The sequence below is a fragment of the Cupressus sempervirens genome, chromosome 6, assembly GCF_028749045.1.
Source record: "Cupressus sempervirens isolate cs-2001-9-10 chromosome 6, ASM2874904v1, whole genome shotgun sequence".
In the NCBI taxonomy this organism is placed as follows: domain Eukaryota; kingdom Viridiplantae; phylum Streptophyta; class Pinopsida; order Cupressales; family Cupressaceae; genus Cupressus; species Cupressus sempervirens.
The window spans coordinates 213,931,502-213,956,805 of record NC_143123.1 but is presented as its reverse complement, the minus strand read 5'-3'; the positions used below and the strand labels follow the sequence as shown (position 1 = coordinate 213,956,805).

General features: G+C 34.6%; 1 pseudogene across 1 annotated transcript; it reads right to left on the bottom strand.

Moving 5' to 3' along the window:
- Nucleotides 1-19,860: 19,860 nt before the first annotated feature.
- LOC149552022 ((S)-8-oxocitronellyl enol synthase CYC2 pseudogene) lies at nt 19,861-24,043 on the bottom strand (annotated as a pseudogene). The gene is made up of 2 exons (XR_016352850.1): nt 23,921-24,043; nt 19,861-21,280 (listed from the first exon to the last, which is right to left on the bottom strand). The product of XR_016352850.1 is annotated as a (S)-8-oxocitronellyl enol synthase CYC2 pseudogene (transcript).
- Nucleotides 24,044-25,304: the final 1,261 nt, after the last annotated feature.

Genomic DNA, 25,304 nt, shown 5'->3' with positions numbered 1-25,304 from the left:
TCAGGAAGGAATTCCACTTTGTTGCCACATCCACAGTGAGTTATTTGGTAGATTGAAAGAAGGTTGGTGCTAAGGGGATAGAAGCAAGGAGTTGGGTCTCAATTCCACAGAAGTTCATGGATTGAGATCATGCTCTTTTAGAAATGAGTAGCCATTTTAAGCTTGGGCACCCAATCAGAAATTTAAAAAATGGGCACCCATTTTTTTAAAAATCAGGTACCCATTTTTTATTTTCAAAAAATAAGTACCCCTTTTTGAAAACATCAAAAATTGTATTTTTTAGAAACAGGTACCCATTTTTGAAAAGTAAAAAATGGGTACCCATTTCTAAAAATTTAAATTTTATTTTTTGGGAGGATTTTATATGCCGATTTGAATTTTTCAAAATGGGTATTCATTTTTTGAATTTTAAATAATGGGTGCCTTTTTCTTACAACATTAGGTGGGATTTTTTTCTCTTACCTTGGATTTTATTCATGATAGGCTTGGTGAGACCAAGCCTATGCATTGACCTCTCAAGATTTGGCTAAGGCATTGAACTAACAAATTCATGCCTTACCATAATTTTTAGAGGGTCTTCCCAATCAAATCTTTTTATGAAACAAAAACCCATTATAGCTCCCATTGTCCTAGTTTCATAAATATAAATTTTATAGTGCTATGATTTTATTTACTATTTTTGTATTATTTTTTAACGAAAGGTGGCACCTAAATGTAAAATAGTGAAGTTCACTAAAATTTTAATAACTTTTTGATTTTATAATTTTTCTTAAATTAACTTATATGTAATCAATCTACATACAATCCTTTTGAGGGAAAAAAAAAAAAAAAAGAATTTTTGAAAAAAGTGAAATTTTGATCAAATTATGGTGTTTGTACACAAGAAGTTTTAAAATTTACCTTTATAGCCAATTAATAATTAATAATAATAAATTATTCAATAAAAAGTTAAGGAAAAATATTCTCATGATTAATCTTAGGTGTATTAGGTAACAACTCCCTTCAAAAGGATTTACAAAAATTCATTTTCTGTGTCAAATTATGGTGTCCATACATGAGTGTGGTATGGTCCTGACACGGATATTTTGAAAAAGTGGTTTTTACAGATCCATACCAAAAAAAAAAATCTATCTTATGGGTACACAAATAAATTACATATTCAAAAACTAGATTCCAAACACTAAAAAAATTATTTCTGAAATTTATTTATATTCAATCTCTAAATGCCTCAAATTTTGACATCAATTGACAAAAATTTTCAAAAATAGGAAAAACACTTCCACTTTTTGCCCAAAAGTGAGACCCAACTTCTCGCACTTACCCGAGGTTGGGAACATGAAGAACATCCTTGAAGACTCCATTGTCCAACTCAACATTTCCTTTTCTTTCAACTTCCACTTGAGTGCCATTTTCTACATCGATGTAGGTACATGTGATGGTTTCAAAAGGGAAAAATGCTCCCTTGAAGTACCCATATGATGTGTAACTCCTAAATCAATTACCCATTCCTCAGAATTGTTTGTACTTGCTACCAAAGATTGTCCCTTACCTTTTTAAGTGGTTGAAGATCCCTTATCCATATAGGCATTTGGTACATCAATTTTATGTTTCCTCATTAAGTTTAGCAACTCTTCAATTTGCTTATCCTTACACTCATATTCATCATGACCATTCTTCTTACAATAGGCACAAGTTTTCTTCTCCCTTTTGTTGAAGTTGTTCCTCTTCTAATTGCTTTTGGAAAAAGGCTTGCCTTGTTGTGAGGAAGACTATTGTGTGGAAGATTGATGCATAGAGGAAGATTGTTGTGTATCATCTTGTGGCTTAGCCTTCCACTACTTTTGCTTCTTCTTGGAATTTTTACCACCTTGATTCCCTTGACTAGCTACCAAGGCTTTGGTCTTGGAAGATTGGAGAATTCCCAAACTCACTAACTTTACATGTTCTAAGACCAGCATTCCTGAAAATGACTCAAATGAAGGCTTAGTGAAGGCACTACCCATTGTTAACTTGTGAGTATTATAACTGGAAACAAAAGCTGCATATTCAAGAGGAAGATGAGTCATCACATGTTTGATCAACTTTCCATCCTTGATGGGTTCACCGCAATCCTTAAGTTTTTCCCTATACATATCTACTTGGGCAAGATAATCTTTGATGGTGTCAAAATTCCTAGGATCCAATTTGAGAAGATTGTCCTCAATGGTGTAGGCCATATCTTCATCTACTACCCCATACAATGCTTCAAGTTTATCCCAGACTTCTATTGGATTATTAAGGTTCCTGATGTGATATTTGACAAGATCTGAGATATCCTTTACCAAGGTTCCTAGGGCCATTTCTTGTTTCGATGCCTAGTCTTCTTTATGAGACTCATTACCATCATCATCAAGTTTCTTTGCTACACCAATTACATAACACAATAAACCTTTTTCAACTAATGGTTCCTTTATCTTTTCTTTCCAAGTAGCATAATTATGTGGTGTTAACTTTTTGAAAGAACCCATAATGCAAAAGAAAGAGCACAATATCAAGGAGACACAAGTACACAAGACACACACCGCTTTTCACTATATCAAATAATCCCCCCCCCCCCCCACAAAATGAATGCTTTTGGCACTTTATATGTAGTGCATTTACAACAAGCCACTTGTCAAAATGGACAAAAGTGGACTTCATAATTTACTGTTTACAACCTCCTCTTGGAGTTCAAATATGGTACTTTGCAATGTAGCTCAGATGTACAACAATTTTGAAGTTTGATCAAAGTAATAAAATGCAAAAAAGGAACTATTTTTGAAAGTGGTATTTATGTCCACACAAGCCTATAATCTAATTAAATACCTATAAAGTAGATGAAAAATTATGCACTTTCAAAAAAATAGAACCTAAATATGTGTCCAGATGAGCTCGAACTAAGCCTTTGAAGTTCCAAAAATCAGAATTTACGATTTGTAGAAAAATTCAGGAACAAAGATCTCAAACATCCTACACCAATGTGTAGATCATGAAATTCTACCCCAAAACAAAAAAAAAAATTCTTGGAAAAAGGAGTCTATATGAGGGAGATATCATTGTTTGAAAATCACCTCTGCAATTATTTTTCCTAAATTGCTACCATCGCACCTCCAAAAATCAATTGACTCTAGATTTCACCTTAGATGTCTAATTTTGATGAAATAAAAGTCGATTTGGGGGTTTTTTTACCTTCTAAATATGATGCCAATATTTGATTTGGACTAGCAAGCAACAATCTTGTCCTGCAAAAAAATCTCTCCTACTGGCCTAAAAGGCCAATTTTTTTGCAGAATTTCAGAAATAAAATGCAAATCCAAAAAGTAAAAATGCAGAGACACAAAAAAATTTAGATTTAAAAAATTAATTGCATAGATCTAAGGAGATCATACCAATTTCACAAATTGGGCCTTTGAGTTCTGATTTGCAAAAAGAATTTTCCCACTATGGCCTAGGGTAGGAAAATTTATAATCAAAATTCACCGAATCAATCCTTTGGACACAATGGTAAGGTCCACTTTGGCTCTAAGAACTCCCAATAACTAAAAATACTCTAGATCTAAATCATGGTCTTCCAAAAGGTGAAACAAAAATGGTCTCCAATGGCTATGTGAAGAGAAGCTCCCTCTAGTCAAATACCATGTAAGATTTTTCCTTAGGGAAAAATAACACTAAGATCAAGAAGCTCAAGCACTAGCACAATATGGACCAATAATAGATGATTAGAATAAAAATAGTGAGAATATCATATGTTTAATACACATTAGAAGTTCTTGTATATAAAGGCATCTAGAATGACTAGGAGTTAGCAAAGTGATAAGCCTCACAACTAAGCACATGTCCACCAAGAGTGGATTATCCTCCATTGAGCATAGAAGTTAGTTTGATGATGAGAGGATAAGCTTACATAGGTGTATATCATAAAGAGATGTTGTGAACACCATGTGCTTAATTAGAGTGCAAACAATTGTGCTATCTATATGACAACTCAGATGATTATGCAAACTCTTGTGTTGTCAACAAGACAACTCATATAACTACGCAAACTCCTAGGTGTCTATATGATAAATAATAAAATAATGCATTTAACCGAAGTAAACTTAAGTAAAGTGTAATAATAACTAATTATTTATGGGTATGTGTAGGATCATGGTGTGCCAAAAAGTGGCATTGTGAAAAAAGTAGAGTTTGAAAATGTCTAAAAGTGTTTCAAAATCTACTCTAACTTTTTTCAACCCATCCTGATACCAAACCTAGAAAGTAGGCCCCCAACCCTTATCGAGTATCTAATTTGATATCTGATACCTGATATTATTGGATATCTGATAATATTGGGTATCTGATATCAAATCAGATACCTGATAACCGTACTGTTAGTTTTTAAAAAAACACAACTTGAGGGTTGCTATTTTGACAGTGATATAGCATTTTTCAAGCTCGGATATCTGTTTTGTAATTGGATACATGATAATAGGTTTTTTTTAATATTTTTAATCAATTTTAGTATAAATTTATCAAATTTTATTATATATTTGTTAGTTTTAGTTGAATTTGTTAGAATTTAGGTTTTTTTGATAGAAATTATTAAAATTTAAGTTTTTTTTAATATAAATTATGGTTTGTGAATTAATAGGTATGGCTGACCAAAATGATGATACTGAGGCAAAGAATACTATTCTTTGTAATCTCCCACCAAATGATCCAGTGCCCCCACAAAATCGTCCACCAAATGATCCTTTACCCCCTCAAAACCCTCCTCAAATCGAGGATTTGATATTTGAAAATCTCACTGAATTGAGGGCTTTGGAGACAACATATAATATTGTACCTACATTAGCTCCTATGTTATCCACATTAAACACGATAGTGGATAACATTAAAACACTTACCAAGGAAAAAAATGCCACTTTTCGTTGGCATGACAAAATGCATGAGATGTTTGATGATGGGTTGGACTATGATGAAGTTGTGGCCCTTAATATAAGTAAAGATGATTTGGTTGCCCTTTTTGCGAACCCAAAAACTAGTTTACCGGTCAACCGCAAAAAGCCTAAACTATCAATTAAATGGTGCACAAATGATGCCATACGTGCAAACTTTTGGGATCGTTGGTGGATGGCTTTTGACATCCCTCCACATAGAAATTTAGAGGTACCATTTTATTTCCTTAGAAAATTATATGCAAAATTTGTGTTGAAAGTCAAGGTAACTATTGGAGCATGAAGCCCAACATGGGTGTAGGTCTAAGAGCTCCTCAGGATAGACCCTCTTCCTAGCAGAAGAAAGCTAGCACTTTTGTCCCCCCTGTTGATGTCTCCCCCACTCCTCGAGTGTAGCATCGTGATATTATTGTAGAGACTAGCTCTTAGACCATTAGAGCCATCCATAGACTGAGTAGCCTATTGATATCTCAAGCTAGGTCATTCTTGCCTCCCCATGTTGATGATGCTAGCATAAGTTCATCATCAGCTAGCTCATCACATGTTTGTGTGCCTCATACTTGCATTACATGCAAGAATATTTTTCTGGGTCCCATAGGTGATCTTCTTGAGTATCAGTTTGTATTAGATGAGGATACACTAAACACATGTGTAGAGGCTACGGACCCTAATGTGAGAGAGGAGGGGCATGTAGAGGCATGGACTCCTTCTGTGTCAGTACATGTATACATTTTTTTGTTATGAAATATGCAATTTAAAGTTAATTATTATAATAGAGTCATTTTAATTTTTAAGCCATACTAACTTATACGTGTATGTCATCTTCATTCATCTTTAGTTGATGACTGAGGAGGAGCTGAGACAGGTTGATGATGCCACATTCTCAGCTATTTCATTTGGCATTGAGACATCTATGATACATTATGTTTTGTTCTCATTATTTTTTTCTATTTGATATTGTAGCATATATGGTTTCTAATCTTTCTTTTATCTTGTAGGTACCACCTATCCCTGGGGGACAAAGTGCGGGGGATGAGCTAGGACCCATTGACAAAGCAAAGGTAATTAGGTGCTTTATATTTGATTAAATATCAATGCATTCTTGTAAAATTTTTGTGGTAATGAAATTTAATTACATTCTTTATTGTATAGGGCGTGACTACTGGCGATGAGCCCATGCAAATTTTGCGCCGTAGATGCTCAGGCATTTCCATTCGCACTGAGAGCCCCATTGTATGTATAAGTACCATTTATTTTTTATTTTTCTTATCTTCATAAATAAATTCAAAACTGATTTATGTGATATTAACAACTACTATTTTGTATCTAATATGAAACTCCTAGTACACACGAGGTTGGATGGGAGAGTCTTTAATCTTTGATGATGCAGCCACCATATCCTAAGGAGGAGCCTACACTAGTAAGTTGCAGTTTGAATTCTTGATTAAATATGTTATAAATTTAACATGCTATGAATTATAATGTTGTAGTTTAAGTTGTAGATTCATCTGACAAACATATTTGAACATACATCGGCACAGGAGGTCGATGAGAGTGGTATTTATTATGAAAGTTTAATAGTATAAAATATCATTAAAAATATATATCATTATGCATTTGAGCAATTTAATGTTAGATACAAAGACTCATATAAATTTAGTAGTCTAACTTTGGGTTTTCCTTTTTTATTTATGTAGGAGGCATCCGATCCACCTAGTGTAGCGAAGAGGTTGTATTTTGATCATTCACCAGCAACTTAGGATAGTATAGTTGTCATAGGATGCATCATGAGACATTTTGAGATGGCATATGTCACATTGTTTACAGAAACATTGATATTATACACATTCTGATGGCATGATCAACCACATTTTGTATATGGATCTATGTATTTTGATATATATTTGTGTAATTTGTCTATGGATACATGACCTTTGATATATATTTGTGTAATTTGTCTATGGATACATGCATTTTGATATATATGTTTGTCACTTATATTCACAATGATATACATATTAATTTAGTATCTAGTATTCTCCAATTTATCGTGGATCATGTGTATTGTTCATGTTTATGGAATATCATTAATTTTGATTATGGTTTTTATATTTGATTCAAATGCAATAGTTTGTGAATAACATTTTAACAACCTTTATTATCAAATTTGGATGCAATATCTGATTTGAAGTGCTATCATGACATAAACACACTTGTTAACCTCCTACACAAGGTTCACATAACCCAAAATCTAATTTTAAACTCCAGCTTCAACCTTGAAACCAACTCTTGGCTTCAAATCTAATCTCAACACGCTTAAGGACTCCACTCCTCAACCATGGATTCTATTCCCAACCATGAACTCATTCCTAGACTCATAATCTTTGATAACTAGCCCTTCACTTTGTTACTATCCTCATAGTACAACTTTTTCAATTTCAACATAACCTCAAAATATCTCAACATAAGAGACTTGATTGGATCAAACCTTTTTAACTCAGTTCCCTAATACCATATCCATATGAATAACATCTATACATTTCTCACATTGATCAAATTGCACATATTGATCCACTTAACGAACTGGCTTCATTAATGCATACTATCATTTCACACCTTATATAGGTGTTTCCAGCTTTGTATGGTCGTGCTCAAACCCCTAACTGACTCTTTGCATTCATTTTTCACTTTACAAGAAAAAGTTGCAAAAGTTGCAAAAGTATTTGCATTTTTTAGCAATTTTTGGTATAACTTTAAATTCTTAATTAGACAAGTTCACCAAGCTTGGTAAGGGGTTATCGATAGCCTGCATGAGCTTCAAGTTGCGACCCTCAGAAGATTGACCTTGAAATGCACTTAGAGCACCTTGGAGTCTCCTTTGTACGAGGTGGCCATGAACGATGGATGGTCTCCGCGGTTAGAACAAGGGTGTCACTAGGGTTCACCCACCTATCTGAAGCTAATGGCGCTGACAATTTGATGCCAAGATCAGTGGTTTCAAAGTTATGTTGTAGTGCACCTATGAACTGAGGCACACTGTGAGCTTTGGCATCGAGCGATATCATTGTGTCGAATCTAGATGGAACGTGATCTCTCAAAAATGAGATAGGTTATTTTAGGCCTTAGCATCACCATCCTATAGCATTTGATATTTCATCGATAACCCACACAAGCTTCGAGTTACGACCCTCGAAAGATTAACCTCAAAATGCACTTAGAGCACCTTGGAGTCTCCTTGGTACCGGGTGGTTGTGGACAATGGATGGTCTCCATGGCCAAAACAAGGGTGTCACTAGGGTTCACTCACCCATTTGGAGCTAATGGTGTTGAGGATTCAATGCCAAGATTAGTGGTTTCAAAGTTACACTGTGGTGCACCTATGAACTGAGGCACACTACGAGTTTTGGCATCAAGCGAGATCATTGTGCCAAATCCAAATAAAATGTGATCTCTCAAAAATGAGAGATTATTTTATGCCTCGGCATCACTATCCTGTAGCATTCAACATTTCATCAATAGCCCACACAAGCTTCGAGTTACGACCCTCGAAAGATTGACCTCGAAACGCACTTAGAGCACCTTGGAGTCTCCTTAGTACAGGGTGGCCACAGACGATGGATGGTCTCCGCAACCAGAACAAGTGCGTCACTAGAGTTCACCCACCCATTTGGAGCTAATGGCACTAACAATTTGATGCCAAGATCAGTGGTTTCAAAGTTACGATGTGGTGCACCTATGAACTGAGGCACACTGCAAGTTTTGGCATCAAGGGAGATTGCTATGCCGAATCCAAATAGAATGTGATCTCTCAAAAATGAGATAGGTTATTTTAGGCCTTGGCATCATCGTCTTGTAGCATTCAATATTTCATCGATAGCCCTCACGAGCTTCGAGTTACGACCCTCAGAAGATCAACCTTGAAACGTACTTAGAGCACCTTGGAGACTCCTTAGTATGGGGTGGCCATGGACAATGGATGGTCTCCGTGGTTGGAACAAGGGTCTACAGTGACAAGGAATATTTTGGAAAAATCATGCTAGTTTAATCAAGTATCCGATCTAAGATCAGATACCCAATAATAAATCAAATATCTGATTTCAGGCCGGATATCCGATATCGATGCCAAAATTTTGGAGGGAATTAAGGGGAATGTATGACGAGTAATATTATTTAAGATTATTTTTTATGTATTATATATTAGTATGACCTCTTATTATTATTAATATATGTGATTATTATATTATATTATTATTAAATATAATAATATATGTTATTATTATAATCTACAAATATAATAATAATGTATATATTATAATTATATTATAATAATATATATTATTCTTATAATATATAAATATAATATATATATTAATATTATATTATTATTAAACATAATAACGTAATATATTATATGTGTTATTAATATATGTTATCATTATTATTATTAAATAAAACAACATATATTATTATTGTTGTTGTTATTATTATTATGACCTATGATCCATTTGGTTGGTTCTAAAATGCGTCGAGAGGGGTCATAGGTTAATGACACATTTTAGGATAGTGTATGTCCCTAGGGGCCCTAGGACCCCTAGGGATGTATGTGGTTGGTTCTAATGCATCAAGAGGGTTCATAGGTTAACCTATGACCCCTCTCGATGCATTTCATGACAACGTATGTCTCTAGGGGCCCTAGAACCCCTAGGGACACATGTGGTTGGTTCTAATACATCAAGAGGGGTCATAGGCTCAATGTATTTCACGACAACGTATGTCCCTAGGGACCCTAGGACCCCTAGGGACACATGTGGTTGGTTTTAATAAGTTGAGACTCTTGATGCATTTTACGACAACATATGTCTCTAGGGGCCTTAGGACCCCTAGGGACACATTTGGTTGGTTCCAATGCATCAAGAGGGGTCATAGGTTGTGTCATAGGTTAACCTATGACCCCTCTCGACGCATTTCATGACAATGTATGTCCCTAGAGGCCCTAAAACCCTTAAGGACACATGTGGATGGTTCTAATGCGTCCAGAGGGGTCATAAGTTAACCTGATCCCTCTTGATATATTTCATGACAACATATGTCCCTAGGGGCCCTAGGACTCCTAGGGATGCGTTTGGTTGGTTCCAATGTGTCGAGAGAGGTCATAGGTTAACCTATGACCCCTCTCAATGCATTTCACAACAATGTATGTCCCTAGGGGCCCTAGGACCCCTAGGGACACATGTGGTTAGTTCTAATACGTCGAGAGGGGTCATAGGTTAACCTATGACCCCTCTCGATGCATTTCACGAAAACGTATGTCCCTAGAGGCCCTAGGACCCCTAGGAATGCATTTGGTTGGTTTGAATATGTTGAGATAGGTCATAGGTTAACCTATGGCCCCTCTCGACGCATTTCATGACAATGTATGTCCCTAGGGGCCCTAGAAACCCTAGGGATGCATGTGGTTGGTTCTAATGCATCAAGAGGGGTCATAGGATGACCCCTCTCAACGTTTTTCATGATAAATTATGTCCCTATGAGCCCTAGGGCCCCTAGGGATGCATGTGGTTGGTTCTAATGCATCAAGAGGGGTCATAGGTTAACTTATGACCCCTCTCGATGCATTTCATGACACCATGTGTCCCTAGGGGCCCTAGAACCCCTAGGGACACATTTGGTTGGTTCTATTGCGTCGAGAGGGGTGACGCATTTCATGACAACGTATGTCCCTAAGGGCCCTAAGACCCCTAAGGACGCATGTGGTTGGTTCTAATACATCAAGCCTATGACCCCTCTCGATGCATTTCATGACAACCTATGTCCCTAGGGGCCTAGATGCATTTGGTTGGTTCCAATGTGTCGAGAGACATCATAGGTTAACCTATGACCCCTCTTGATGCATCTCATGACAACGTATGTCCCTAAGGGCCCTAGGACCCCTAGGGATGCATTTGGTTGGTTCCAATGCACACATTTCACAACTACGTATGTCCCTAGGGGCCCTAGGACCACTAGGGACATATTTGGTTGGTTCCAATGCATCAAGAGGGGTTATAGGTTAACCTATGACCCCTCTCAACATATTTCATGACACGCATGTGATTGGTTTCAATGCATCGAGAGGGGTCATAGGTTAACAACATATGTCCCTAAGGGCCCTAGAATCCCTAGGGACACATTTGGTTGGTTCTAATGCATCAAGAGGGATGTGTTAAGAGGGGTCATAGGTTAACCTATGACCTCTCTCGATGCAGTTCACGATAATGTATGTCTTTAGGGGCCCTAGGACTCCTAGGGATGCATTTGGTTGGTTCCAATGTGTTGACTCTCGACACATTTCATGACAACCTATGTCCCTAGGGGTCCTAAGGCCCTCAGGGATGTATTTGGTTGGTTCCAATGCATCAAGAGGGGTCATAGGTTAACCTATGACCCCTCTCGATGCATTTCATGACAATGTATATCCCTAGGGGCCCTAGGACCCCTAGGGACCCATTGGGAATGCATCGAAAGCGGTCACTAGGGGCCCTAGGGACATGTGTTGTCATGAAATGCATCGAAAGGGGTCATAGGTTAACCTGTGACCCCTTTCGACGCATTTCATCACAATATTATATTTAATAATAATATAATGTTTTATATTTTCATATAATAATAATAATATATTATTAGATTATATAACAATAATAATCACATATCTTACTAGATTATAGTTTTAATAAGAATAATAACCATATATATTGTTATATATAATAATAGTCATATAATATTACTATATATATTTAATTATAATAGTATTTATCATATATATATCTATATTATATTTAGTTATAATAATAATATTTATATTTATAACTATATTATATTTAATAATTATTATTATACATATTACTATATGTAATAATAATTATAATCATATATAATAATAATAGTTAATAATAATCATAATCATATGTAATAATAATATTAATGTCCACACTTGCCCCAAATAAATTTCCCTCTAAAACCCTCTAAAGTTTCCCTCTCAAATTTCTCTCCAAAATTGCAATTGGAAAATTTCTTTTGTCTCAAATTTCCCTCCCTCCAAAATTGCAATTGGAAAATCTTTTCTCTCAAATTTCCCTCCAAAATTGCAATTGCAAAACTCGCAATGATCAAATACCCAATTTCATATCATCTAATTACAGATCGGATACCTAATTTTATTTTGGGTATCCAATTAGGCTCGGTATTTACCAAGCCTATTTGGTCACCCCAAAAAAAGTGTTTGAGAAGGGTTTCACTGACACTCAGACTTCAGGTAGCCATCTGACAATGTTATTCTTATCGAAATTGAATGAAACGAAAAGGATTTTTTTATAACACTCGAGATTCCATCGATATAATTGCTATCAAGTTCTAAGTTCAATAAGTTTTATTAGTTAATTTTCAATGAAGATGATTGTAAAGTGTTGATTAACATACTGATTGAAAAATAACTATAACTTTCAAATGGTATAACAATTTTTAAATTCAAAAGTTGCATCACATTCTATGCTTCACCTAGTATAAGGGGGGGGGGGGGGGGGGATTGGTAAAGTTTTCAATTAGTTAAGGTGGTAAGACACGGAATTTTATTTTTTCTAAAAAAAGTTTAAGTAGAAAATTTGTATTTAATTATTTATTTGAAATAAAAATACCCAACAATATGCATCCCATCTAGGCATGACTCTACTTTTTATATCTATAATTATATTAAAAAATATTATCATTTGATTTTGATTAAGGTGGTCAAACATATACCTACTTTTTATTTTTTTCCTAAAAATTTTGTAGTACTTCATTACAATCCAAACTTTTGACCAATCAAATTTTTTTTCTCCAGATAAGGCCTAGTAATTTAGAAACTACATTCAATTTCCTACAAATTATTTTCTTACAACTTTTTGATTTAAAGTCTAAAACCACTTTAAAATTATGTGTCAAGTTGACATAACCTTGATTTGTTAGTTTTTCACTGCCACTTAAGGCCATAGTTTGGTTGACCATGATCATGCACATACCCTTACACTAACAAAAATGATAAAGGAATTTTTATCTATCAAAGTAAATATGCAAAAGATGTTTTGAAAAGATTTAAATTAATAAATTGTAGTCCAATTTCTACACCCGTGCTAGTAGGCACCAAACTAAATAGAGATACTGAGAAAGGTTTTGACTCAAGTATATTCAGAAGATTGGTTGGTAGTTCGATGCATCTCACTACTACTAGACCAAATATTATGCATGGAGTGAGTTTAATCTCTAGATTCATGGACTCACCCAAGAACTCACATTGGTAGGCAGGAAAAAGAATATTAAGATATATTATAGGATATATGAACCATGGCATATTGTATTCTACTTCAAATGATTTTTAATTAGTTGGATATATAGATAGTGATTTTGAAGGGAATGTTGAAGATAGAAGGAGCACATTTGGATATGCATTTGATCTTGGGATAGGCATTGTAGCCTGGACATCAAAGAAGCAACCTATAGTAACTCTCTCATCAGTCGAAGCAAAGTATGTAGTGGGAACAATAATAGCATGTCAAGCAGTATGGATGAAAAGAATTTTGAAAGACTTAATGCAAGCTCAAGATGGACCTACTACAATTTATTGTGATAACAAGTTAGCTATTGGACTTTCAAAGAACCATGTGTTTCACAAGAGGACAAAGCATATTGACACAAGGTATCACTTCATTAGAGAGGTGGTTAATAATAGAGAAATTAATCTACAGCATTGCAGATCAGAGGAGCAACTTGTAGATATCTTCACCAAGGCTTTAGCACAAGAACAATTTGAGATTTTGAGAGAAGCATTGGGAATTGTAAATATTAATGATGTAGATAGTAGAAATTAGGGGAAGGGGAGTTAGAAATATTAATTTCTACTTAGAATTAATTGTCCATCATTAGATGTTTCTAGATTATTAAGTTTAGGTTGTGTCGGCTAAAGTATTTTTCAAAAGTTTGTGTTAGCTGTAATATTTTCCAGAAGTTTGTAGAAATTTTGTCTTATCGATTAATGCTAGATTTCTTTAGAATATTATGCACTTGCCTATAAAAAGGCATTATGTATTCATTTCATATCATGGTGAATGAAATACAATATATTTTTATTGTGCAGCAGCACATTGTATTTTTGTGTTTTAATTTCCGTGTGCCTCTACTCAACCAACACATTCTGTTTCAACACATCCTTACTATAGTAGATGCATTTTCTTTCTTCCTAATCCTCCTATAGATCTAACGAAGGGAAAGCTAAAATTCTTATTATATTATCAATTTCTATTGACCAAAATTATATATTTGGAAAAAATATTATTAATTTTTTGAAATATTTTAATAATTGAAAGTAATTATACTTTTTAACTTTATTGTTAATAGCTAAAAAGAAATTTGTCAGTAATAAACAAATAATCCATAATTTATATTTTTTAATATATATACAGATTAGTAATTAGTAATTAGAATAAATCTTTTAAATTAACTATAACTGAGGAGGTGAATAAGCTGCTTCTTACAAATTAGTAATTAGTAATTAAAATAAATCTTTTAAATTAACTATAAATGAGGGGGTGAATAAGCTTCTTCTTCGCTTCTCTAACCTATAATGCCATACTACTTAGAGATCTAGCATGAATGGGTCATAGCCATGCAATTACAAAATGATAGTCATAGTACTTGTCTAGCAACATTTTTTCATCCATGAAAATTGTATTTCCACTCTCAATTTAGATAGAAATGGTCACATTTTTCTACCAAGTACATTAAAAGCATTGAAGTTGACTAAAACATTGTCAAATAAATTATCATCCATTTTTACATCTCCATATGACTAGCCAACTAGTACATTTATAGATTTTGTGTGTAGATTTAGGTTTAAAAAAATATTTTATTCCTTTCTAGTTTGAAATTAACATTAAGATTTAAGTATGGAATAACAAAAAATTTCATAAAAATGTTAATTGCTTAGTTTTTTAAATGATCAATAGAATCAAATTTAATTTACCTTATTCTAATTCAAAATATTCTAAAATTAAGATTATATTAAATTTGTGAAAGAATATATAAGAACTAATCATTCTAACAAAACTATTATGTCTTTTTTTTTTATTGATAAGAGGCCGAACCCAAGATTAATTATTATGTATTATTATTAATTATTATTTTATTAAGCATGGGTAGATTCAAACCCAAGACCTCTTCGATAAGAGTCTCACAATTTACCATTGTGTTGTAGGCTCTTGCCTAAACAAAACTATTATGTTAGTAAAGTTACATGTAATATTTAATATAAAAATTATAACTAAAAATATGACTATATTTGTTTCAATCAAATATAAAATTTCTAACTTTATCTTAAATTTATATTTAAAAAATTATTTAATATACTATACATGACAGTTATATAATTTTGTATACTAATAACATTATCTAATTTAATTTAGGTTAATTTTTCACAGTGCATTAGGCAGGAACTATGACAAATCATGACCTTAAATGCAACTCTAAAGATGCACATGTGATATTTTATACTTCAAGCTATCATATAACTACTAGTAGAAAGGATTAGATTAACCCTCAAAATTTGATTCCAAATGTGTGTTGTGGGTTCATTTTTTTTCAATTGCACAATCATCACCAATTATAAGTATGAATCTAACATAGTAGAGGAATAGAAAAACTAATAATAAATACCAATCCTTGGGAATGAGCATATATAGAATCAAGGCTATATATCAAGTCTTGAAAAATAATCACACCACTTGTACTCTTATTGTTTAATGGGTTTTATTAACCAATTGAAAATGAAATAAAAAAGTACAATGTATTTATTATCAATATATTTTTCAACACCACACAAATTACCATAACAATGCACGTTGAAGTAAAAGTAAATTTAAGAACTCGTCAAAAGGATATGTATGTAGATATGAATGGTTTTTCTTCTTGCATGCTTCTTTGGAATGAGTGGCCTATAACATAAAAAAGATTTTAGAAAGTAGTGCTATATAGATTTAAAAGAATAATGGGATGTGTGTGAGAGAGGGGGTTCATCTTAGAAGTCTATAACATAAAAAAAGATTTTAGAAAGTAGTGTTATATAGATTTAAAAGAATAATGTGAGGTTAGAGAGAGAGAGAGAGAGAGAGAGAGAGAGAGAGAGTTTTCAACAGATGCAGCTATGCTCTAGATAAAATGCATCTTTGAATCATCGTGTTTTTGGAGATCTAAAGAAAATGGACTTTTGGTGCATTCTATCTGGAGCATAGCCGATGCCGATTTCAACTATGTTCAACAAATATATGATATAAGGCCAATGATATCATTGGGTATCATTTTGGTCAACAAGGGCAATGTGTTATCATTTGAAAATGAGATTCTCATGATGAAAGAATGCTAGGTACCAAGGTGTCCCCGATGTTGCTCCCAAATAGGACCATAGATTAAAGTAGACAAGATCTTACAAGCACATGTAAGTATTATCTATTAGTGATGTTAGTATTGTTAGGAAATAGAATGGTCATCATTAGGCATAAGCATAAGATATAATAATTATGGGTAAAAAAAATATGAGCACTCATAATGTAAGCATCATAATCATGAAATTTATCATCAATATAGTAATGAAGGGGAAAATGCTACAAAATATGTCTTACAAAGTGGGAGATAACATCTAAATAATGTAATGTATATTTATATATTTAAAGCATGGAAACTTCCATCTGTAACCAACAAGTCCCAATTAATGAGTCTTATAATGGGCCACTTTATCCCATCTAGTAGCATGAAAAGAATCATAGAGAGTCTAAAGATGAGAGTACATGGATAATATGGGTGGGAATCCATCCCAAGCATCAGACAAAAAAAAAGCCTCAAAGCCTCCCTTACATATCCAGAACAGACCTCTCTTGACTAACACAACACCAGTCTTCAGAGTATGCCAGACCATAGAGCCACGACCTTCAAGAGGAAGTGCAAAAATAGAACAAGGATCAGCACCATGAAAATATTTATGGGTGATAATATGAGCCCAAATTTGATGTTCTCCAGAGCACCATCGCTAATAAAGCTTAGCAGCCAATGCTCGACTACTCAAGGGAGTTGATCGAAGACCAAGACCACCCTCCTTTTTAGGCCTACAAATAGTCTCCCAGCTAATCAAATTTCATTTAATACTATACAAATTACCACTCCAAAGGAATTTATGAGAAAGAGCATCAAACTCCTTGAGAAAGTAAACAGGAGCAACCTAAACCATATTTCTATAAATAGGAAGAGCTTGAATAATAGATTGAAGAAGGGTAACCCAAGCAGTAGTAGAAAGCCATCTATGAGTCCAATGATTTACTTTATCCTGAAGCTTGGTAATCAAATTTTGCCAAAAGAGTCGTGGCTGCCTAGAAACAACAATAAGGATGCCAAAATAAGTAAAAGGAAGCAACCCAATCTAAAACCGTAGGATATCAACAATCCTTTACTAAATAGAATCAGGAGTGTTAAAAAAGTAAATGAATGATCTGTGCTCATTAACTTTCTGGCCTAAAGCTGCCAAATAAATATCCAAAGTATGTTGAAAGGCTTCAGCTTGCTTGATCCAAGCAAGACCCACAAGAGCAGAATCATCAACAAATTGAAGGTGAGAAAGAGTAGGTAAACCATTACCTCACTGCCACCCCTAAATAGTATTTTGGGACACCTGATACTTAATGAATCTACCCAAGCCCTCAGCCATGATGATGAAAAGATAGGGGGAGAGAGGATCACCCTGGCAGAGACCTCTAGAGGCATCAAATAGCTGGGAAGGTTGACCTTTAAGAAGAACTGAAAAAGAGGCAGAAGTAACACAACTCATAGTCCAACTAACCCAATTAGAGCTAAAGCCAAAGGTAAGAAAAATATTCCTTAGGAAACTCCATTTAACTCTACCGTAGGCCTTAGCCATATCTAGCTTAACAAATATTGATCTCTCCCTTAAACTAGCCATAGAATGAATAGCCTCAGTAGCAATAATCACCCCATCCAAAATTTGTCTTCCAACAACAAAACTACCTTGTTCCTCTGAGATAATAATGGGAAGCCACTTTTTAATTCTCTTACCAATCAACTTAGTAATGACTTTGTAAACCACATTACATAAGGCAATTGGTCTAAACTGCAATTGATTAGCCCCCTCTCTTTTTGGAATAAGAGTTAGGAAAGTAGAATTCAATGCCCGAAGCATCTAGTTGCTAGAATAGAATTCCTTAATTACCTCCAAGATGCTCAGATTGGTGTTATGCATCTTTGGTGGAAGATCTTACATTCTCTTCAAGAAACTATTCAAGTGAAGTGTGCGCTAGATGGGGGTATGGATCCGGTTGATCTTGCTATATGCAATTGCCTCAATTTTCATCTTTAGAATGGGGTTGCAGCTCAATGATATCAAAAAGTGCCCACACAACCTCGAAAATAGAGGAAAGGACGAGTGAATCGAGATGGGCATCGAAATCCTCCTCCCCATGGAGTTCTGAAAATTAACACTAATGGCTCTTCCCAAGGGAATCCAGGCCCTGTTGGTATTGGGGGAGTGGCTCGTTGTAGTTTTGGTGACACTAAATTCTTTTTCTCAGTGCATAAGGTTGACTAAACTATCAATCTCATGGAAGTACAATGTTGTTTGTGAGGATGGCACAAGATTATCTGTGAGTCTAACTCCCAATGGTGATGAACTTGCTTTCCTCACAGAAGCTTGAGGATGATAGTTGGTAGCTGGCCACTGTTGTTAATTAGACTCTTCTCTTTTGTACCTATCTTGAGTTTGTTAGGCCTACTTACATTCCTCATGAATGGAACAGAACTGCTGATTATTTGGCCAAATGGGCTTCTGGTCATGCTTCGGCCTACAATATTATGGATAGGGGGCAACTTCCCTTTGAGATGGTGCAAGAATTTGATGAACTTGTTGCTCAGGATAGAGCTCTTTGTCGAGTTCTCCTTGTTGTAATCCTTTCTGTTTTAATAAATTTGTAACCCTCTTTTTCCTTAAAGCATGGAAACTTAAAATCTCGACCAATAAAGGTTTCTTCATCCATAGTCACCTATGTTGTAAACATAAATAGTTTGTAGCTACTAAAATACTCATCACAAGATGTGGCGTTTTAAGAAAATGCTTAAGATATGTACACTACATAAATTACTTTCTTGTATTGCTGATTTATTTTTTGGCTACGATCTATCTACACCTTTGTAATCACTTTCTTTGGAGTGCATGCATTCCTACATAGCCTTCATTCACAATCAGTCATGGTTTTCCTTGTGGATAAATGTATTTTCATCGACATGAAGGATTCAATTCAGAAGTATCATTGAACAATCAATGTATTCTCCTAGATACCATAATTGAATATACAAAAATATTTACTAGTCACTTAAACAAATTTTCAAGTTAATTAATACAATTATTTTATATTATACCATTCCATTATTTTTAAACATTAACACTTTTAAAAAGATATTAAAAATAAAAAATTATATATTTTAAGATAATCACTTAATAGTAAATTTATTTAATTTTGTAAACCCACCCTAACCTCCCCCACCCCACAATTAATTATCAGTATGATACTAAAGCATTATAGTAACAATATATTTACATTTTAACGGTTGCTGTGCAAATGTTTTATCAATATTTATACCATAAAAAACATTATAGAACTCCAAAATACTATCAATGTATACATGTAAACGGTTGCTGTGCAACAACTACTTAATTTTGTTATATTTATGCTTCCAATCATTGTAAAAATAAAAAGCAAAAACTTTCAGATTTTGATCAAATATTTTTCACAGTCGACACACAAGCATCAGCCTTGCTAGATGCCACTTATTTAAATCCTTGGCATGAGTGAAACGATCTTCATATTTAAACTCATCATATATAACCAGCTCTAATGCAGTCAAGGTAAATACACAGGTTTAGCTGATGAACTTTAATTTACAACCATACTGTATTGAGGACACCAGTACTCATTTAAGATTAAACTACTTCACTTAAACTTCATAACAAGTAGTATTTTCAAAGTCTAAAAGCATACAATATAATAAAGCTTACTCGAGAACTGCTACTCTTCCTACTTTCTGGCAATAGGTTTCAAGCACACAGATCAAATCTATGGAAAAAGCTTAGATGACTTCATCTTATCAATCCATGATAGGAAAGATGATTCTGTATTACGAAACCCAAAGAAACCATGCTCCTTACTCTTGTTCATGCTAAGGGCGCTCTCAAATGGAGCATTTAGTAAAATGTCTGCAAACCACCAATTTCCAACTTCCTCAATTTTGGTAGGGTATAATTTGTTTTCTTTCACAATTGCATCCCAGATAGGTCCCCTGTCTTTCATTGCTTCAGCCAGACTAAATCCTTCACCTTCATGTGGTAACATTTCCAGCTCAAATTTCTCTGCTAGGAGCTTCCACAGTCTTTTCCATTTGAGCACATCTCCATTAGAACAATTGATGGCTTGGTTCTTAGCATTAGGCTCCACAGCAGCCCATATTTCTTGCTCTGCAATCAATTCAGCATCAGATATATCCGTAAACTGTTCCCAAGTAATTCTATTTCCTGGGTATTTGAAAGGAAGCCCCTCATGTTTGCAAATAGAAGCGTAGACACAGAGAGTACCAATGATGTTCATTAAGCTCCATGGAGAGAAGCCAAATATGCCTGTAGGGCGGTGAATGGACCAAGTTAGTCCCTCTTTCTTCTTTGCAGCATCAAACAGTATGTCTTCAAGCGTGTAGTAGAAATTAGGCCCAGGTAGCCTAGGAAGCTCTTCATGAAAGGGTGGTTCATGGGGCTGAATATTTCGATTTTTGGTAATATTATCAAATGGGCCAAGGTAGTGTTTCCCACCAGTCTGCAGACAGATGTGCTCAAGATTTTCAGCGTTAGGCAATAGAGCGTCTAAGACATTACTGAACATCCTTCCATTGGCTTCACAGTTCTCTTCCTCTGTCTCTCTATTGACCCAACAAACCCAAAAAAGATGAGTCACATCCTTCAAAGTGGAAATCCTTTCTAGGGTTTCTCCCCTGTTCAGCACATCACATTGAATGTATTCAACTGGATTATCTGGAGACCAGTCAGGCTTAGGCCTCCTTGCAACACCATAAACTTTCCAGGGTCCACCAGGAGTGTCTGACAAAGGCAAGATTTCAGCCAAGCTGTTGCCCACAATTCCTGTGACTCCAATAATGAGGGCTACTCTTTGCTTGTCAGATTTTATTTCTGAGCCTTCAACGTTTTGCTGGGCTCCGCCCTGCATGTAAACAAAATGTCACATACACAACTTTGCTAGATAATACAGCAGTAAGTTAACCCAAATGTTGGAGGTCATTCATTATTTCCCATTTGGGTGGGGGTGAAAATATAATTCTATTGCTAAGAAATGGACAAGAGTTTAGCAAGAGGAAGGAAATATTTTAATATTCAATTTCTGATTTCATTTTCTTACCACCAACAATCATCCTACAGTTTACTACAAGCTAGACATGCAAATTAAGTTAGTGTCCATTTGTTTGGACTTCAAACCGATATGTAATATATTCTATTGGTGACAGATTATGATGCAGCACAGAGCTGCGAATGACACCGGCTCTTTTCCATGGTCAAACCCAAAACCCTGAATATAACAAAGCATGTGGACCAAAAAGACTACAAAGCTTGAAACAAAGGCAATGCCAAGTCAGGAAGGGAAATCACTCATGCTGAGTGAGCGAAGATGAGAATAATAGGCTTCTATCGTTCATCTGGCATAATTTTCTTCGTGACTCCATTGCGATGTCCTTCTGCTGGACTAGTCTATATTCTGTCCTGAATTTAGAAAATCAGATTAAACAAAGCATTGCATATAATATAGTTAATGATGCAGTCTTGATTTTAGAATGAGATAAGAAACCCACAATCAAGTTAGGCAACATTACAAATGCAGTTCATGAAATAAATCTATTATTAAAACACAAAAATTATATATTAATCAGCAGCATGTCTGACTGGCATGTGAATCCCAGTCATATAAGATATGGCCTAAAGAGGAGGGGATGTTAACAAATCCAAGGATCTCCAATGATGTAAGAATAGAGAAAGATTGCATGGACGGAGAATGGCCAAGGCACCCTACCATGTCTCCTTATTGCATATCTTATATGGAAAAGAACATACAAATCAGATTTACCACTTATTGATGAATATATGATTTCCTTGTTCTAAATAATTAGAATTCTTTCATGGACTGCATCTGTAATGTTATCTAACTTGAAATTGCGCGTTAAAATGGGCCCAACTCATCTTATTTCTAAGAAATATATCTCTAACCACATTATTACTTTGTTTAATCTGCTTTTGTAAATATTAAAACAAAATATAGAGTGGTCCAACAAGAAGACTACATTCATTCATCTTCCATGATCAGCCAATCTCCAAGATCTCCATAACAATCCCATGTGCTCTATCATCACTAAAAGGATTCCCTTGAATCAGCTTTGTTCTTTTAGTTCAGCAGGGATTGCGACAGTACGAGAGCAAAGCTGCTACGCTTATTTTGTCTAGTAGCAAGTGCAAATTTTTTTGAGGGAACTGATGGCCCCATTCAATTGCTAATATATGACAATATGACACAATTAATCATGTGTTTGGTTAATTCTACAATCTCTATTAAATTATATATTCACTTCTTTTAAACAAATTTATTGGACTTCTCTAAAAGATATGGATGAATAATTCTATGCCTCCAACATTTGGAACATAGTATGAATGGAAAACAAGGAAGCAAGGACTTAAAAAGAATGATACAATTCATACGTTATCTTCTACATTAAAAGTTAGTTTGATTTTTTTTCATGGATGTAGGAATTGAATTTAAGACTTCTTATTTACTGTTGGGATGCTCTGCTACTAAGTCATCAATATCTTCTTGTTAACAGATCATCTTCAGTTCTGATATGGCTGATGAAATATTATTGAAAATGGAGCCATAATTGAAATGAAGATGAACCAGTACAAAAGTGGACTGGCAGTTTATTATCAGAGCACCTCAGAAGTAAATGGGAGATCATAGACTTCTACTTGATTTGTATAAAAACTAAGTTTTCATTATGTATAAAGTGGTGTAAGGTTTATGCTATTCTTTAAGCCTTTGCTTGTGCTAGTCATATTTGAATTAAGAATGGACCAATCATAAAGAGGGTTGATAGTTTAGTAGCAGAAGATCCCAACAGTAAATAGAAGTTCTTCAGTTAAACTCTTAATTGGTCCATACAAACTTTAACATGGTGGTAAGGATAAAGAACTTAAGGTTAGAGTCAAGTTTAGAACCTCCCATTTGTTGTTGGAATGTTTTTCCACTAAATTACCAGCCCCATTATGACTGATCTATCTTCCCTAATCATTACCACGAAACTGAAAGAATATAGACTCACCAAAATCAAACCGATCTTTAAAGTTGATTCTTTATGAAAATTGGGTGCATACCTCAACCCTGCACTTTATGCTTTTAAAAATGATTATCTTCACAACTGCTTATTCTTTTTATTGATGTTAATCAGAACATCGTCCTACTGTTTTGCATTAGGCTATGATTCTTTACTTGTTAGGATTGCCAAAGCCCTAAGCCTCACCAAACTTCAGATTGCGGACAATAACAACTAGATTGCCCAACTGAGTACTTAACTAAGAGAATAAATATAAAAATATGAAGCTATCTGGAGCCTATTAAAGCTAGAATTCATCTTTCCTGCTAATTAAAACCCCAATTAACATGTATTTTCTACAAAAGGGCATTAATTAAGGGAACTGCAAGCCACAGAACTAAGAAAAAAATTGAAAAACAATAAATAAGGATGAAACAAAAAAACACACATCGGCAAGATTTAATGACTGCATAGGATTTCTTATCTTGTACCTGAAAATGAAACGAATGGAGCTAGACGATCTGGAATTTTTTGGGCTTGTCAACAGTGTGTAGGTTGGAGCTTAGCGTCTGCTTAATTTAACAAAATTCGAACATCATTTTGTGAAAGACTATAAAATTCGATTATTTTAGAACTCCTTTAATGGCGCCGATGTCGGTAGATGTGAGAAAATTTCTAGAATGAAATAAATTGAAGAAGTAAATATCATTTTTAGAATTTTAAAAAGAGAAGAATGTGCAAGAAACTCCTAGAAGTGGCCCAAAAGCAACGATGAAGTATTGTGGATTTTTTTTGGCGGAGAGGAGAGGTCATTATAATTTGCCAACTTACATAAGTGTATTTGAATTAAAGTGTTAAAAAGTGTATTAGGTACAACTTAATTAAGTGATAGTTACATATGTGTATTTTTTTATTAAGGGTCAAAATAGGTTTTTTTTATAGGGAATTCGAAATTTCAACAATTATTACAAAATATTAAAAATAGTTCACCACTTTAAACAATGTGCACCCCCACACAACCAGCAACTCACTGCGAAACCAACACAATACTGACCGAGGCCTGCAACAAAACAAAACTACAAACCTATCCATTGGACTCAAAAAGACAAAAAGAGTAGTAAGCTAGACAAACAACTAATCACACTTTAGGTTGGCACAAGAACCATCTCTTCTTGCATTTCCTTGATCTTTTCGATGACTGCTTTGACATCCCCTTTGTCTAGCTCGTCATTCTTGGCCTGCAACTTCCTTGTTGTTCACCTAGTTCTTTTTAAACTAGGAGACTCTTCTACACCCTTAGGGTCATCCAAGTCCAACACCATGATCTTGTTCGTATTCAAATCAACAATAACTACAATTTTATTCAGTTAGATATATATGTTAAATATTATATTGAAAAATATAAAATAAAAATATATGTAATCTTCCCTCTACTAATCCACGGTGAAGTAGCATGCAAGGTCAAAGAGGGGACTACATGGATATGTGAGTATGGTGGTAGTGAAAGTGGGAGTATGGGAAGGGAAAAAATATGTATAGAGTGATTGATGGTACGGATGGAAGAAGGGAGGTGAGATACGTATAGAAAGTTTGAAGGGAGTAGAGGGAGTGTGGTGATGGCAAGTACAGATGGAGAAGTTGTACCGAGGGGAAAGTAGTGTAAAGCCTTACGACTGGAAGGTTGCACAGTCTAGGGGAAATGCCGATGTGAAATTCAAGAATGTGAAAACTAATATAGATGATTGAATTCCAAATGTTTTACAAATACAAAATGTACACCAAATGCATATATGTAACAAATTATCACTCAAACACAATATTATATTCCTAAACAAAGGTGACACCTACATGCCACACTTAAATACCCCTTCGAAG